The sequence below is a fragment of the Petaurus breviceps genome, unplaced genomic scaffold (genome assembly GCF_028583685.1).
Source record: "Petaurus breviceps papuanus isolate PSGF00001 unplaced genomic scaffold, PetGlider_PUasm1.0 80, whole genome shotgun sequence".
Taxonomy (NCBI): domain Eukaryota; kingdom Metazoa; phylum Chordata; class Mammalia; order Diprotodontia; family Petauridae; genus Petaurus; species Petaurus breviceps.
Window position 1 is genome coordinate 23,464,726 of NW_027186540.1, and position 15,019 is coordinate 23,479,744.

General features: G+C 42.0%; 1 protein-coding gene and 1 long non-coding RNA gene across 6 annotated transcripts in view; one reads left to right on the forward strand and one right to left on the reverse strand.

Moving 5' to 3' along the window:
* Positions 1–200: 200 nt before the first annotated feature.
* Positions 201–13,434, reverse strand: LOC138176056 (uncharacterized). The gene is made up of 2 exons (XR_011172151.1): positions 10,722–13,434; positions 201–7,617 (listed from the first exon to the last, which is right to left on the reverse strand). It is a non-coding gene; the product is annotated as an uncharacterized lncRNA (long non-coding RNA).
* Positions 13,435–14,184: 750 nt separating this feature from the next.
* LOC138176057 (inactive histone-lysine N-methyltransferase 2E) overlaps positions 14,185–15,019 on the forward strand; it is a 90,727-nt gene continuing 89,892 nt past the window's right edge. For 4 of the 5 annotated variants that reach the window (XM_069106801.1, XM_069106800.1, XM_069106804.1 and 1 more), the window contains exon 1: positions 14,188–14,644. The gene's annotated coding sequence lies outside the window, so the exon portion shown is untranslated. Of the gene's footprint in view, positions 14,645–15,019 lie in introns of all 5 variants that reach the window. The other variant, XM_069106805.1, reaches the window with a different exon arrangement.

The following is a 15,019-nucleotide window of genomic DNA, read 5'->3' on the forward strand; positions in this document are numbered from 1 at the left end:
GTTTAGTTTGTTCACTAAGCCTGGAGTGTATTTTGACCTTTGTTCCACAATTATGGTCTAGCAAAATAATTAAAGGTATAATCCTATCTCGTCTAAATGTTGATTAGGCATGTTTCTGATCCATTTGCTTGAAGGAATTTTTGTAGATATATTCTAGATCTTAGGCTCCCTTTCCAAAGAGGGTCAAGTCAAAACAGAGATAACTACAAGATTTTATTTAAGTGGTGATGTGTGGGACTAGGTTTCTGAATTTCCTTCCAATGCCGATTCTCTGCTTTCTCGTTCCACTTCATAATGCTGAAAATATAAGAAGCAAAAAGTTTCAATGAGGTGAAACCTGAGATGAATCCTGAAAGGAAGAAAAAGATTCTGAGGGTATTTTTGCTAAGGGATGTTGAGCTATCCATTATAGGCAGAGATGTTCGGAGATCCATTACAGGCATGATTAATAGGTCCTACAAATACAAGGTTAGACTATAATTTATAAAGGACAAATGGATAATGATATGAGTCTTGTGAATTTCACAGAAAAATAGGTTTGACAAGAAACTTGATGGTAAGCTTCAGATTGGATTTCCATCACTAGTGGAATGGTTAAAAATTTGGAACAAAGGAGTACACTGTAATCAAAAGATCACAGATGTCTGGGAAACCCTGAACTGATCCTTATGGAGACTTAGGATACATCTCTATGTTATTTTTTTACCCAATAAAATATTAAAAGATAGTTTTAGTGATTACAGAAGATCTCAGATATAGGAATGTTGATGACCAAAGATTAGAAACTCAATCACAAGTTAGTATTAAGAAAAGCAATCTTTTTGGGTTTAAGAGAATTTGCCTTTGATTACATCTACTCCACATAGCTTTACCAACACGGCAATAATATAACCTGTCATGTCTCCCACATAAGAGTATCTTCTAACACTTAAAAAAAAAAAACCTCTATAACTGACGCTATTTTAACCAAACAAGAGAAGTAAAAGTTTTTTATTGTGTAGACAGTGTATTCTACGAGTTATTTAATTTTTTTCCCATATGCTCAGTGACATTTGTACAAATAACTATTAACTACTCCTAAAAAATTGGTCTTTTTATTTATTCAGTGCCTCACCAATCAATTTACCAAAAAAAATATTTTATAGCACTAGAAAAAAAATCCTAACAAAATTCATCAGGAAGAACAAAAGGTCAAGAATACCAAGGGAATCAATGAAAAAAATGTGAAGTAGCTTAATAGCACCAGATTTCAAACTGTATTATAAAGCAATAATCATCAAAACAGTCCGATACTGGCTAAGAAATAAGGGAGGTGGATGGATCAGTGGCACATACCAGGTACACAATACACAGTAGTAAATGACCACAATCTAGTGTTTGACAAACCCACAGATGAAAGATTTTGGGAAGAAAAATCACTATATGATAAATATTACTGGAAAGCAATTTGACAGAAACTAAATTTAGACCAACAATCTCACAATGTACACCAAGATAAGGTCAAAATGGGCATAAGATTTAGACATAAAGGATAATATAATACAAAGAGCAAATCAGGGAAGCATAATTTACCTGTCAGATCTATGGAAATAGGAAAAAATTATCACCAAAGAAGAGACAGAGAACATTATAGGATATAAAATGGATAATTTTGGTTACATCAAATTAAAAAGGTTTTTACATAAACAAAACCAACGGAGCCAAGATTAGAAGGAAAGCAGGACTTTTTACAGCAAATTATTCAAATATATACAGAACAGTCAAATTTATAATACCTATCATTCTGCAACTGATAAACGGTCAAAGGATTGACGTAATTTTGACATGTAATTTTCAGAAGAAACCAAAGTCATGTCAAAATGTACTACATCACTATTGATTAGAGAAATGCAAATGAAAACAACTCTGAGGTACCACCTCACACCTATCAGATTGGTCAATATGACAAAAATGGAAAATGACAAATGTTGGAGGGGATGTGGAAAAATAGGAATACAAATGCACTATTGGTAGAGTTGTGAAGTGATACAACCATTCTGGAGAACAATTCAGAACTATGTCCAAAGGGCTATCAAACTGTAGATACCCTTCAACTTTGCTATACTACTACTAGGTCTCTACCCCAAAGAGATCAAAGAATAAGGAAAAAGACCTATATGTACAAAGATTTATGGCAACTCTTTTTTGATGGCAAAGAATTGTAAATTGAGGGAGATGCCCATCAACAGGGGAATAGCTGAACAAGTTGTAGTATGTGATTGTAGTGGAATACTGCTGTACTATAAGAAATGACAAGCAGGATGCTTTTAGAAACTTGGGAATAAATGCACTGATGCAAAGAGAAATGAACACAACCAGAAGAACACTGTACACAGTAACAGCAATACTGTATAATGATCAAGTGCAAATGACTTAGCTATTCTCAGTAATACCTGATCTAAAACTATTCCAAATGATTTAGGATGAAAAAATGCTACCTACCTCCAGAGAAAGAACTAATAGCATCCAAATACAAATTGAAACATACTTTTAAAACTTTATTACTTTGTTTTTATGGCCTGCATTTTCTTTTGCAAAATTGGCTAATGTGGAAATGTTTTGCATGACTACATTTGTATAGTTTATATCAAATTGCTTACTTTCTCAAGAAGAGAAAAATTTGGAATTCAAAATTTTAAAAAAGTTAAAAAAAATTTGTTTACATGTAAATGAACTCCCCCCCCCCATTAAACAAAACTTTAAAAAAGTTAATCTTCTGGGTAGAGTATAGACTTGTGATTTCTTTGGCATACAGAACCTCCTACCGATATGAATTCATAACTGCCATGCAAATTAGTTGATAGAACTGCTCAGGTTACTGAGAGGTAAAAAATCATTTTACCTGGGATCACAGAATCAGAATGCATAAAAAAGTTGGAGTTGAACCCATGTTTGATTCCAAGACTGGCTCCCCATTCATTATATTATATACATATTATATTATGTTGGATATGATCATATTTTCCTTCCAACCTGTCAGTCTAGTCTTTCTGTGGTGTCTTGATAGGTTCATCATCCATGTCCTGTTCCCCCATGCACAGGCCCTCCTTTAAAAACTCAAAGTCAATATATTATGTATGTATGTATGTCCCAAAATATATACATTCAGCCCTTACCCTTTCTAAGGAATTATGTCTCAACCCAGATGTCCCAAAGGCATTTCAAAGTCATTGTTTTTCTTCCCAACTCACCCCTCTCAAACTTTTAATTTCTGACTAGGGCACCACAATTTTCTCAGCCACTCAGGTGCCCTCATGGGCATCATTCTTGATTACTTTAACCCCCATATCAGAGCAGCTGCCAAGTTCTGTCAATTCTAACTCTTCAACATTTCTTGCAACTATCCCATTATCTTTACACACACAATTACACTCTAGTCCAGGTCTCATGACCTCTCACCTGAATATTACAATAGCCTCCTAACTTAAGTCCCTGCATTTATTCACTCCAACCTAGCCAATACTGAATTGCTAAATTAATATTCTTAAATTTAGGTCTGACTACATCACTCACTGCTCAACAAGTTTCAGTGGCTCCCTATACTGTTAGGGATAAAGCACAAACTCTTTATCTGGAATTTAAAGTTCACCACATAACTAGCTCCAGCATATCCATGGTAATTATACTCTACTCCTCAGGTATTGGTTCCTCAGAATGGCCCACTTCTTTCTTTTCCTAAGGACAACAAACATTTCATTGCTTTCTTCCAAGTCTTGGACAGACTAGCCCCCATGTATAGAATGCTTCCTCCTCAGAATTTATAGTTCCCTTTAGGGCTCAGCTCAAATGCCATCTCTTTGAAGAGTTATTTCTTGACTCCCCCGGTAGTTAAACGTTGCACACCCACAAAATAACTTTGTCTGGTTCATAACCTATATGTATTCTATCTCTGAATATAGTTCCCTATAGTAAAAAATAAGCTCTCTGAGGGCAGAAACGATTTACTTATTGGTCATTTTGACTTCTCTTTAAACGTTCAACATTTCAAAATAACATGTTGTCTAATTAGAATCAGGAATTTTTAAAAGGCCAAATTGTATTTTTACTCACAAATCAACAAAACATCAAATCCTCATTTAGAACCTCTTTCTTGGGGGCAGAGTCAAGATGTCGGAGTAGAAGCAGGACCTCTGCTGGGCTCTGACTTCCACCTTACCCAATCCATGTAAAAAGGGACTCTAAAAAAACTTTGGAGCTGCAGAACCCACAAAATGACACAGAGAAGCTAACCTCCGGCTGAGGACAGCAGGAATGGCCAGCACCGGCTCTGGGAGCTGAGCCCAGCCCCACAGCAAGGCTTTAGCCCCAGGGCAGGCCTGACCAGCCCCCAGCCAGAGGGACCCCAGATCAGCAGCAGCTGTGGCCTTTTCCAGAATTATCAACACATAGATATGAAGGACAAAGTGAAAGGTCAGTGCAGTCTGGACTTTGGGACCCAGTAATAGGGAGTGCGTGGCTGCAAACAGCCGCTGAGACCCCGGCACAGTCAGCCAGTGCCACGAGGCAGCTTCAGTTCCTGGCCTGCAGAGTGTAGGAGGACCAAGTACCAGTCTGAGGGATAATCATTCTTGCTTTAACCTTCTTGGATCTGGATTGCAGTCTAGGGTGGAGGTCCTGGGGTGTGTGTCCAGCTGGCCAGAGTGTGTGGAGACCTCAGAGAGGGCACCCATCTAATACCTCTGACAGCTGAGAAAACACCAGCGTTTGGGACGAAAGTTCCCGTCTAGTGGCAGTCCTACTGTGGCAAAAAGCCCAGGGGTCAAGTGACTGAGGGGCGACATGACCAAGCAAAGGAAACAAAGCAGACAGAAGATTCCAACATTAGACTCCTATTTGGGCACAAAAAGGAGCAAAGCATGGAACAGGAGGAAGACAGTGAAGTCAGAACTCCTGCACCAAAAGCTTCAAAGGAAAATACAAGCTGGTTACAAGCCATAGAGGACCTTAAGAAGCAGATAAGAGAAGTAGAGGAAAAATTGGGAAGAGAAATGAGAACAATGCAAGAAAATTACAAAATGAGAGTCAACAGCCTGACTGAGGAAAATAACACCTTAAAAAACAGACTAACTCAAATGGCAAAAGAGGCTTAAAAAGAATGCCTTAAAAAGCCAAATTTGCCAGAAGGAAAAAGAATCTCAAAAGCTCAATGAGAATCATTGCTTCAGAATTAGATTGAAGCAAATGGAAGCTAACGACTTTATGAGAAATCAAGATGCTGTTAAAACAGATCCAAACAAATGAAATAGAAGGCAATGTGAAATATCTCATGGGAAAAACCACTGAACTAGAAAATAGACCCAGAAGAGATAATTTAAAAATTATTGGACTACCTGAAAACCATGACCAAAGTAAGAACCTAGAAATCATCCTCTAGGAAGTTCTCAAAGAAAACTGCCCTGATGTTTTAGAACCAGAGGGCAAAATAGAGGTTGAAAGAATCCACCGATCACCTGCTGAAAAAGATACCAAAAAGAAAACTCCTAGGAATATTATAGCCAGGTTCTGGAAATCCCAGATTAAGGAGAGAATATTACAAGCAGCCAGGAAGAAACAATTTGAATATTGTGGAAACAAAATCAGGATAACCCAGGATCTGGCAGCTTCTACACTGAGGGATCGAAGGGCTTGGAATATGATATTCCGGAGGTCAAAGGAGCTGGGATTAAAACCAAGAGTCACCTACCCGGTGAAACTGACTATCATGTTTCAGGGGAAAATATGTTCATTCAGTGGAATAGAGGACTTGCAAGCATTCTTGCTGAAAATCCAGAGTTGTATAGAAAATCTGACATTTAGATACAAGAAGGAAGAGAATCATGAGAAGGTAAACAGGGAAAAGAAATCATAAGGAATTTATCAAAGTTTAACTATTAACATTCCTACATGGAAAAACAATAATTGTAGCTTATGAAACTTTTCTCAGTAGTTGAAGGGAATAGAAATATATATGTGTCTATATATGAGGGTATATGGGCATATGAATACATATTTGAATGTGTGTATATATGTTTACAGGTATACATAGATAGAGGGCACAGGACCAATTTAACAGAAAGGGATGATATTTAAAAGGTGAAATTAAGAGGTTAGAGAGGAATATAATGAGAGGAGATGGGGAGAGACAGAATGGGGTAAACTATCTCATATAGAAGAGGCAAGGGAAAATGGTTACAATGGAGGGGAAAAATAGGAAGGCAAAAGGGAATGAGTCAACCTTATTACCACTGAATTTGGCTTGAGGAGGGAATGAAATACACACTAAATAGGGTATCTCACCCTCCAGTACAGTGGGGGGGAGGGGATGAGAGGGGGATGATGAAAGGGAGGGCAGGTTGCAGGGGAGGGAAGTTGGAAGCACCCACTTTTGAAAAGGGACAGGATCAAAGTAGAGAATAGAACAAGTGGAAGGTGGAACAGGAGGGAGGGAAATACAGTCTTTTACAATATATCTACTATGTTATTGTTTTGCATTAGCCACACATGTACAACCTATACTGAAGTGCTTATTTTCCCAGTAAGGGTGGGTGACAAGGGAGGAAGGGAATGAATCTGGAATCCAAAGTTTTAAATTCAAATATATATATACTATTATTAATACTATTTTACATGTAATTGGGAAATAAGATATACAGGCACTGGGGCATAGAGATCCACTGGAAAAGTCGACAGGGGTATGGGAGAAAATATGGGAGAGAGCAGATTGGAGGGGATAAACTGTGGGACTGCTATTTTGGGGCAGTGGGTAGGGGAAAAACGGGGAGAAACTTTGCAACTCAAAATCTGGCGGAAATGAATGATGTAAATCAGAAGTTAATAAAGCATTTGAAAAAGAGAACCTCTTTCTCACGTACAATTCTGAAGTTCAATTATGATATTTCAAACCCATATTTGAAGAGGTGAGAGAATATTTTTTGTAAGATTTATGAGCTAAAGCGGCCTCAGATACCACCTTGCTTAAACCTACAATATACAGATGAGAAAACTGAGGCCCAAGTTAAGTTAAAAGTCTTGCCTGAAGTCACACATTATAGCAAAAACTGGAATTTGAATCTAGGTCAGACTGTAAACCTACTGCTATTGATGAAGGCATATAGACAATAGCCAGGGAGACTGCAAGATACAGGACAGAAAAATTATAAGACACAAAAAAAACTAGGAAAAATAGTTTGAGGTCATTTATTACAGGGCCTGGTTGACAATTAGTCACTATCACAGAAGTGTCTGAACCCCAAAGAAAAAAGGCGCTATTTTCCTGTCCAGGAAAGGAATTAATCTTTAGTTACAAAGAAAGTATTCAGGACACTCATTTACTCTCTTCCACATCACTGTCAAATTTCTTGAAAGTCTATACTTGCTGACTTTCACCACTTGACTATATTACAATCTTCTCTAACCTAGAGGCAAATTGTTGAGGGCCTGTAATGCTAGGATTGACCAATTTGTATTTTATTCAAGATTTCAGCGTAACATTTTTATGCTAGTGAACATTAGCTATTATTGTCATTCCAGTCACGTACTACTCTTTTTCACCCTATTTGGGGTTTTCTTGGCAGAGATATTTGAGTGGTTTGCCATTTCCTTCTCCAGCTCATTTTACAGATGAGAAAACTGAGGCAAAGAGGGTTAAGTGACTTGCCCAGGGTCACAGAGCTAGTAAGCATCTAAGGCCAGATTTGAACTCAAGTCCTCCTGAACACAGAACTGACACTATATCCCCTGCACTACCATTGTCTGACCTAAATTGAGGAAATTATTCTGCAGGCCATCTGTGTGTATGATAGAATGGCAGGCTGGTAAGTAAGGAAACGACCTGGGCCTAAAAAGTCATTTAGAAGGCTATTACAATCTCAGTGAGAAGTAAAATGGGTCTGAGCAAGAACATTAGTAGTTGAAGTGGGTATAGACATATTAGAATGTTTCTGCCTTCAAAAGAGTAACACTGTGTTACTGACTATGGAAGAAGCATTGAGAGTCAGGTATGGCTGAAATAACAAAGACAGAGAATGATAGCATAATTATCAGAACAGTTAAGTTAGATGGATGGGCAGGTTTTCCAAGATTATGAGTTTGATTTCGGAACATTTTAAATTTGAGTTGTTAGCCAAAGGTTCTTTGTGGACAGTTAAAAATACACCATCATATTTCACAAGGGAAGCTAGACTTCATACAGGTTGAAGAGTCATTTGCAAAGAGCAGAAATCGGAAGACAAGTCCCTGAGTTCAAGCAGCTACTTTGTACTTATTATAGTAACAGCACCTAGATCTGCAATTTCATTGGTATAGGCAACTCCAGAGGGATAAAACTCAACCAAAGTATTGATACTTTCTCTCCAACTCAAGAGTTGTAAAGCATTGCCCTAAAACACTGAAAAGTTAAGTGACTTGCCCAGGGTCATAAAACCAATATTTGACAGGGGAGATTTGAATTTGTCTTCCAAGGCCAATTCTCTAATCCAGGTGTAGGGAACCTGCAGCCAAGCCATATGTGCGCTCTAGGTCCTCAAGTGCAGCTCTCTGACTGAATCCAAACTTCAAAGTACATATTGCCTTGAGATCACAGGTTCCCTACCCGTGGGTCACTGTGCAATGCTGCCTCTACATTAGTTACATAATTCCTAACATTAAACAGGCAGCATAAAGCAAGACGCTGTATAGCACAAATGCATATTGACTACAAATGTTACTCTCATTCCGACCTTACAGGATATATGATGCAAAGAGCACTTGACTTGCACTTTTAAGAAAACTGGGTTCAAATTCTGACAGTGTAGATATGCAGCAAATCACCTAACCTTAGTTTCCTCATCTGTAAAATAGAATACTTGCACTACCAGTATCAAAGATCTTTTATTCCTTGTGAGCAAAGTGCTACAGGAGTAAATTCAGATCAATAGTAACATTTTAAGAACAGTACTTGTAAAAAGGTACAAAAGGACATGAAGCACAGGACAGCTAGGTGTGGATAGACCACTGAAATCTGAATTTGAATATGGCCCCACTTGTGTGAGTGTGGATAGGTCAACTAACTTCTGTTTGCATCAGCTTTCTCAACTGTGAAGTGAGAATAATAAAAGTACTGCCTTGTATCAAATGAGGTAATGATATACAAATGACACCTCTTCCATGAAGTCTTCAATAAGTGACTCAAGCTAGTAGCTTTAACAGCACAAGCAATACTTTTATTATAGTCATTTATACAAACCTTATCATACCCACTTGATTTTAAGATCCTTGCAGTCAAGGATCTAGTTTTACTTTCTTCAACTATTCATTCCATCTGCTAGCATTCACTTTACTCAAATAGGCATCAAATGAATTTGTAGAATAAATGCTAAAATGTGGGGAAAACCAGAGGGGGATTTGATTGTAAGCAAATTCTAAAGCTTCTAACTCAGTAATCTTAAATTTAGATGGCACATACACAACAGTGTTGTGAACAATGAAGTACAACAGATTTATAGTAATGGCAAGGTATGGCTCAGGAAGGCAAAGGAGAAACAACTTAAGGAGTCGAGTAAGTTAGCTCAAATAGAAGTGAAGATAATATAACACACACAGGGGCAAATAATAATAGGCTATAATCATAAGACCTTTACAAAACACTCCATATACATTATCTTATTTGACCCTCAAGAAAACCTCGAGGAACACCTTGAATGAAAGCAGCTTACCAAAGTTAAATCATTTGTCCTTTATACAGAAGGCTTTTGGGGCAGAATTTGAATGCAAGTCCTCCTGGTTCCAAACTGAACACTATCTAGCACATAACCTATTTTTACGAAACACTATTTTGAGGATTTATCTAATTTGGGTTTCACTGCACAGTAGTGATCAGACATTATTACCACATTTTAAAAATGTGGAAACCAAGACGTGGAGAGGGTTAACTAACTTGCCAAAGGGTGAAAGAGTAAGTAAGAAGGTAGAAGGCAGTAGGTTTTCTGAGGACAAGTTCCCTACCTACCTCTCTTTTCACTTTAAAACCGAGGTATTACACACACACACACACACACACACACACACACTAATCAGAGAAGACTCTGAATAAATCTAATTCAAGCTTTTAGAGAGGCTGTCCAAGATCACGTTAAGATCTCTCTACCACCACCACTACCCCTCCCCTGTTAATTATTAACTATATAGCCATGGACAGCCAGATGGCACTGTGCATAGTGCCTGGCCTGGAGTCAGTCCTATTCCTGAGTTCCAATCTGGCCTCTGACACTTATTAGCTGTGTGACCTTGGGCAAGTCACTTAACCCTGTTTGCCTCAATTTGCTCACCTGTAAAATGAGCTGGAGAAGGAAATGGCAAACAAGTCTAGTACCTTTGCCAAGAAGGGGTCATGATTCATCAGACAAAACTGGAGAACAAAACAAAAAACGACCAAACAACAATATACCTGGACAAATAAATAATAAAATTATTAGCATAAGTATCTACTACTCCTCCTACTACTACTAAGAAGGCAGGAGGGAATAAATTAGTTTGATCTTGAAGGTTCAAATTTATTCTTTCAAGGCAATTCAATTTTAGTCTATCATTGGTACTTGAAGGACAGATACCTACAAAAGAAACCAAGAGTTTAATCTGGATCAAGTCTTGTTTTCCAGCTATCATCATCAGGGCAAAATGGTAAAGCTTGGAGGTATTCTGAAGATCAGCCAGATTTCATTTAGCACCTTCTCACTTATGGCTCCACAGTTTTCATTTTCTACATCTAATAGTAGGACTCAAGGTTACCTGGTTAGAGCTATGTCAAAATAACTGTGCTATTAAAGAAACACTTAAAAAAGACCACTTGATTTTAAAGGGAAAGTCTGAACTATATGTTTACACTTCAGAAATCACTACATATTAAATATGCACAGTACATGGTGAAGGGGTTTGATATCCAATGATTCATGAAGCAAAGGCAAAGATAATCTTTATGAAGTTTTAGAGACAACCATTAGAATTTAAAAACTTCAATAAAACAAAAAGAAAAAAGACAATACTGAACTAAGAGTGTTTCTCATCTTAAAGCTATGCAGTGTACCACTACTCTGGTTACAAGTTGCAATTTTAAAAACCGCTTTGTTCCTTGAAGTTCCCTCTCTTCAGCTCCTCTGAAGTCTAAACCTTGAATAAAGCTTTTCCTCAGTTGTCTTTAGAGTTGTAGTGGAAAGCAGTATCAAATTGCAAATGGTTTGGAAAGTCCATAGACTACAGCTACCACCCAAGAAGTTTTCCCTTCCAAAGTTAAGAATCACTTCTATTTCTTGCTTGACTGTTCTGATACATGCCACAAATTGGAGCTAAGCCAAATAATGTATGGGTCATGCATTTTTGTGCATTTCTAAGGTGACAGTGCTCACCTGGTATTCAAACTTAAGTTGTTCTAATATAAAAGAGCTACACCCCAATTTATGTATGCAATAGCATCCCTAACATATTTTTTGTACAACCCATTAACATCATTTCAGGTAGCATAAATGCATATTAAGAGTTACAGGTTAACCAGCACCAAATTACTCCCCATCATACAAGATTCCACCTCAAACTAGTAACTAAGTTTGGCAAGCTTTTTTATAACTCAAAATAAAATTACTGACTCTAGATCCAGTAAAGATATCAATCCCTTGGGAGCTCCAAAACTACCATAGACTATACTCACCTATCAAATTAAACCTCTCTCAATGCTGATTTCAAAATACCAACCGTGTGGCAAGACTAGTCTAGGCATGCTACCATAACAACACGTAAGTGAAATGGTTTTCGAATTTCACAATTTCATCGAAGTGTGCAAAAATGAATAACACTGTTGAACTAACAAAGGCAAAATTCCATTAGGTTTATTTTAAATTTCTTAAGATACAAAAAGGACAGACATTATTATACAGGACAAAACTACCACTACTTACACCTTTAAAAAAAAAGTGTACTTCCTTCCGTGGGTTGTTTTTTTTAATGGATATTAAACCCTACCATTCAGGGATAACCTGGACCCCACCCACTTTTTTCACCTCCATACATACCCACAAAAATGTGAGGGAACTCGGTTATTAATCCACTTATTCCATAAATAGCCCCATTTCTTAGCCAAGTTTTAAAAAATAATTTTAACAATTAAAAGAGGCCTTAATGCCGATTCCCTTCCCCACCCCTCATACTACTTATAGGATTTCTTTTAATCCCCTGTAAACCTGTCAGAAATTTCTAACCTGACCTCAGGAACTTCATTTCTTTGGAAAAGGAGACTAAAAGCTTCAAATTGGGCCTTAGTGCCAAACCGAGTCTTGCTAGCATCTGCAGACTACACCTCCCCCACGGGTTACCCGCACTCACAGGGCCTTCCGCCTTTATGTAACCACACTTTGGAAGGAGAAAGGTATAAAAGAAAGTGGAGCGCCAAGAATTCACCTCTTCCAACAGCAGACACACCCCAAGAGGGATGTGAGGCCAGGGACTTTCCCCCTGGGCCTGCAGAGGCTATACTGTATGGGGGAGGGGAAGTTTTCTCCAGCAGTCATTTCTTCCTCTTCTAGCCGCCGCCACTACCACCACGATCTCCTCCACCCATCTCCTTTCCCCACCCTCCCCCATCCTTGCTTGGGTCTCAGCCAAACCCCACAGGAATGCAGCCCGGTCACATGCGCTGCGGCGGCGGAGGACGCGGACGTGCCGCTCCCCCCGCGCCCCAGGGAGACCCAGCGCCATCTTGCCCTGACGCAGTTACAAATATGACGGGAGAAAAGATGCCTCCACGTCTTTGCTAGTGCCTTAAGCTTCGCAGAGGCCGAGCCGGGGCCCTCACCTCGCGCAGGGCCAGGAGGAACCGGTCAAGGAAGAGGCTTGAGGTCCCCATCGCCACTGTTTAGGTCTCACAGCGACCGCCGCAGCAACCGTCGCCATCACCACTTCTCCCTTTCTCCCTCTGCACCAGCCTCCCCGGACAGCTCCGGCCCCGCCCGCTACTGCAGCATGAGGTCATCACCAACCAATCAAACGTCACCTGACTATATTAACTATGCGCTGATTGGCTGCAGCGACTGATCTCTGTCTCTCCCCACCTCCGCTCCCCAAGCTCTCCCTGGGTCGCTACCGGGCGAGGCGGAAACCGCCATTTCAGGGAGAGCAACCCCCCCACCCCCACCCCCGACTGCAGGGGCCAGCGCCGCCCAGTCCCTGCGGCTCCAACGGGGAAGCCCTAGTGCCGCTCCCTGGTTTACCCTATCTTTTGTCTAGGTAATCTACACTTGCCCCTCCCTGCTTGGACCCTAGGCCTAGTTCAATCACCTCCACGTATGGGGGGTCCCCGCTCCCCTCCCCGCATAGACATTGTCCAGTCGGCGGGCGGGGAATTAACCCCAGGGGGTCAAGAGAAGGAGGCAGCAGCGGCAGCACCGATGGTGGCGGCTTTTTACCCCGAAACACGGTGGCAGCGTTGACGGTGGCCGTATTATTCTTGCAGTCTCTCTACCCCCTGGCCTCTTCTTTTTCTTTCTCCTCCATCGAGACAGCTCGAGACCCAGCCAGCTCCGCTTTTATCCAGTGTCCAGAGCTTGCGCACTGAAGCCTCCTAAGCCCCATCAGCCCCTAGTGGGCGTCGAGTGAAACCCCAGCCGGGTTCGCCCTTTGCCTGAGGCCGGAAGGGGGCGGAGGGGGAAGGGAAGGAGAGAGCCCGAGCTGCCACCGAAGAGGGTGGGGAACTGGTACACAGTTAAAGGACAGTGAAGCGCTGACTGTAGCTCCCGGAGGCTACAGAGACTTTCCTTCCACCCAGGGATGGTGGTATCCTATTCCCCCCTCTACGAGTGGCGGAAGCTTCCCTGTCTCTGGGTCTCTTCCGGGAAAGACGCCTTTTCTCTACCCTAATCCGCTCCACCCTCACCTCCCGCCTCTGAACAAAAAGAGCTCTCCCAAATACCACGATCGGTTTCGAGTAGTCATCGGCTGCACCTGCTTTAGAAAAAGTCATTCTTGTTACTCCCCCAACCCCTCGGCCCTACCTCGAAGCCTCAGTGCAGCGGCCAGGGCTGAGGGCCGCCCAAAAGCAAGATGGCGGCCGCCGGCTTCGTCCCCTCCCCCCTTTGCCCCTGCGGAGCGGGGCGGGCGGGCCCCGTGCAGCTGCCGCCGCCGCCGCCGCCGCCGCTGCCGCTGCCGCCGCCGCCGCCGCGGCCGCGGCCGCCATTTTCCCAGAGCGAGAGGCAGTGACACTGAGCGGGCGCAGGGGGCTGAGCTGGAGACACCGCCGGAGCCCGGACAGCGGCAGTAGAGGGGGTGGCACAGACACTGAGCAACCGGGCAGCCGCCGCTCCTTTCCTGCTGACTGCTTGACTGCCCCCGCTCCTCCCCTCCTCCTCCTCTTCCTCCTCCTTCTCCTCCTCCTCCTCCTCCTCCTGCTGCTGCTGCTGGGGCTTCTCTTCATCCACCTCCTCCAGTCACTCGTGAAGAAGAGCCTGCGCTGCCGCTTGGGGAGGGGGTGTGTGGAGCTCGGTGCCGACTACCCCGCGAGTCCGCAGTGGCCGCTGCTGCCGCGGGGTCAGGTCGCGGTCGTCCGGAGAGAAACCTCGGGGGTCGGCCCAATAACGGGGTTCGGGTGCCTGGTTTGTGAACATCACAGGTCAGTTCTGGGCTCCGTGGGAGTTCTCGGGGCTGGGGGTTTGAACAGGGGGAGGCTTGGGTTTCCAGCAAAAGGAGGAAGAAGGGGAGACTTTATCTACATCCCACCTGGGGGTCCCCGGCTTCCTGGGGTGGAGGATGCGAGCCGTTGCTGGTTCTCCGGAATTTACTCTCCTTCCCCCCTTCTACACCGCCCCCCCCCCCCCGGGAAGGGAAAAATATGGCGGGGTTTGGGGTTGGGGAAGGGGGAACTGGCAGTTAAACCCCCTTGATAGTGAGAGTTGGGGAAGGAGCGCACTCCCCCTCACAGGTAGCGGGTTCAGGCCCCCAGGATGCGGAGGGAGGTGGGTGACTGTTTAGTTGGGTTTGTATTGGA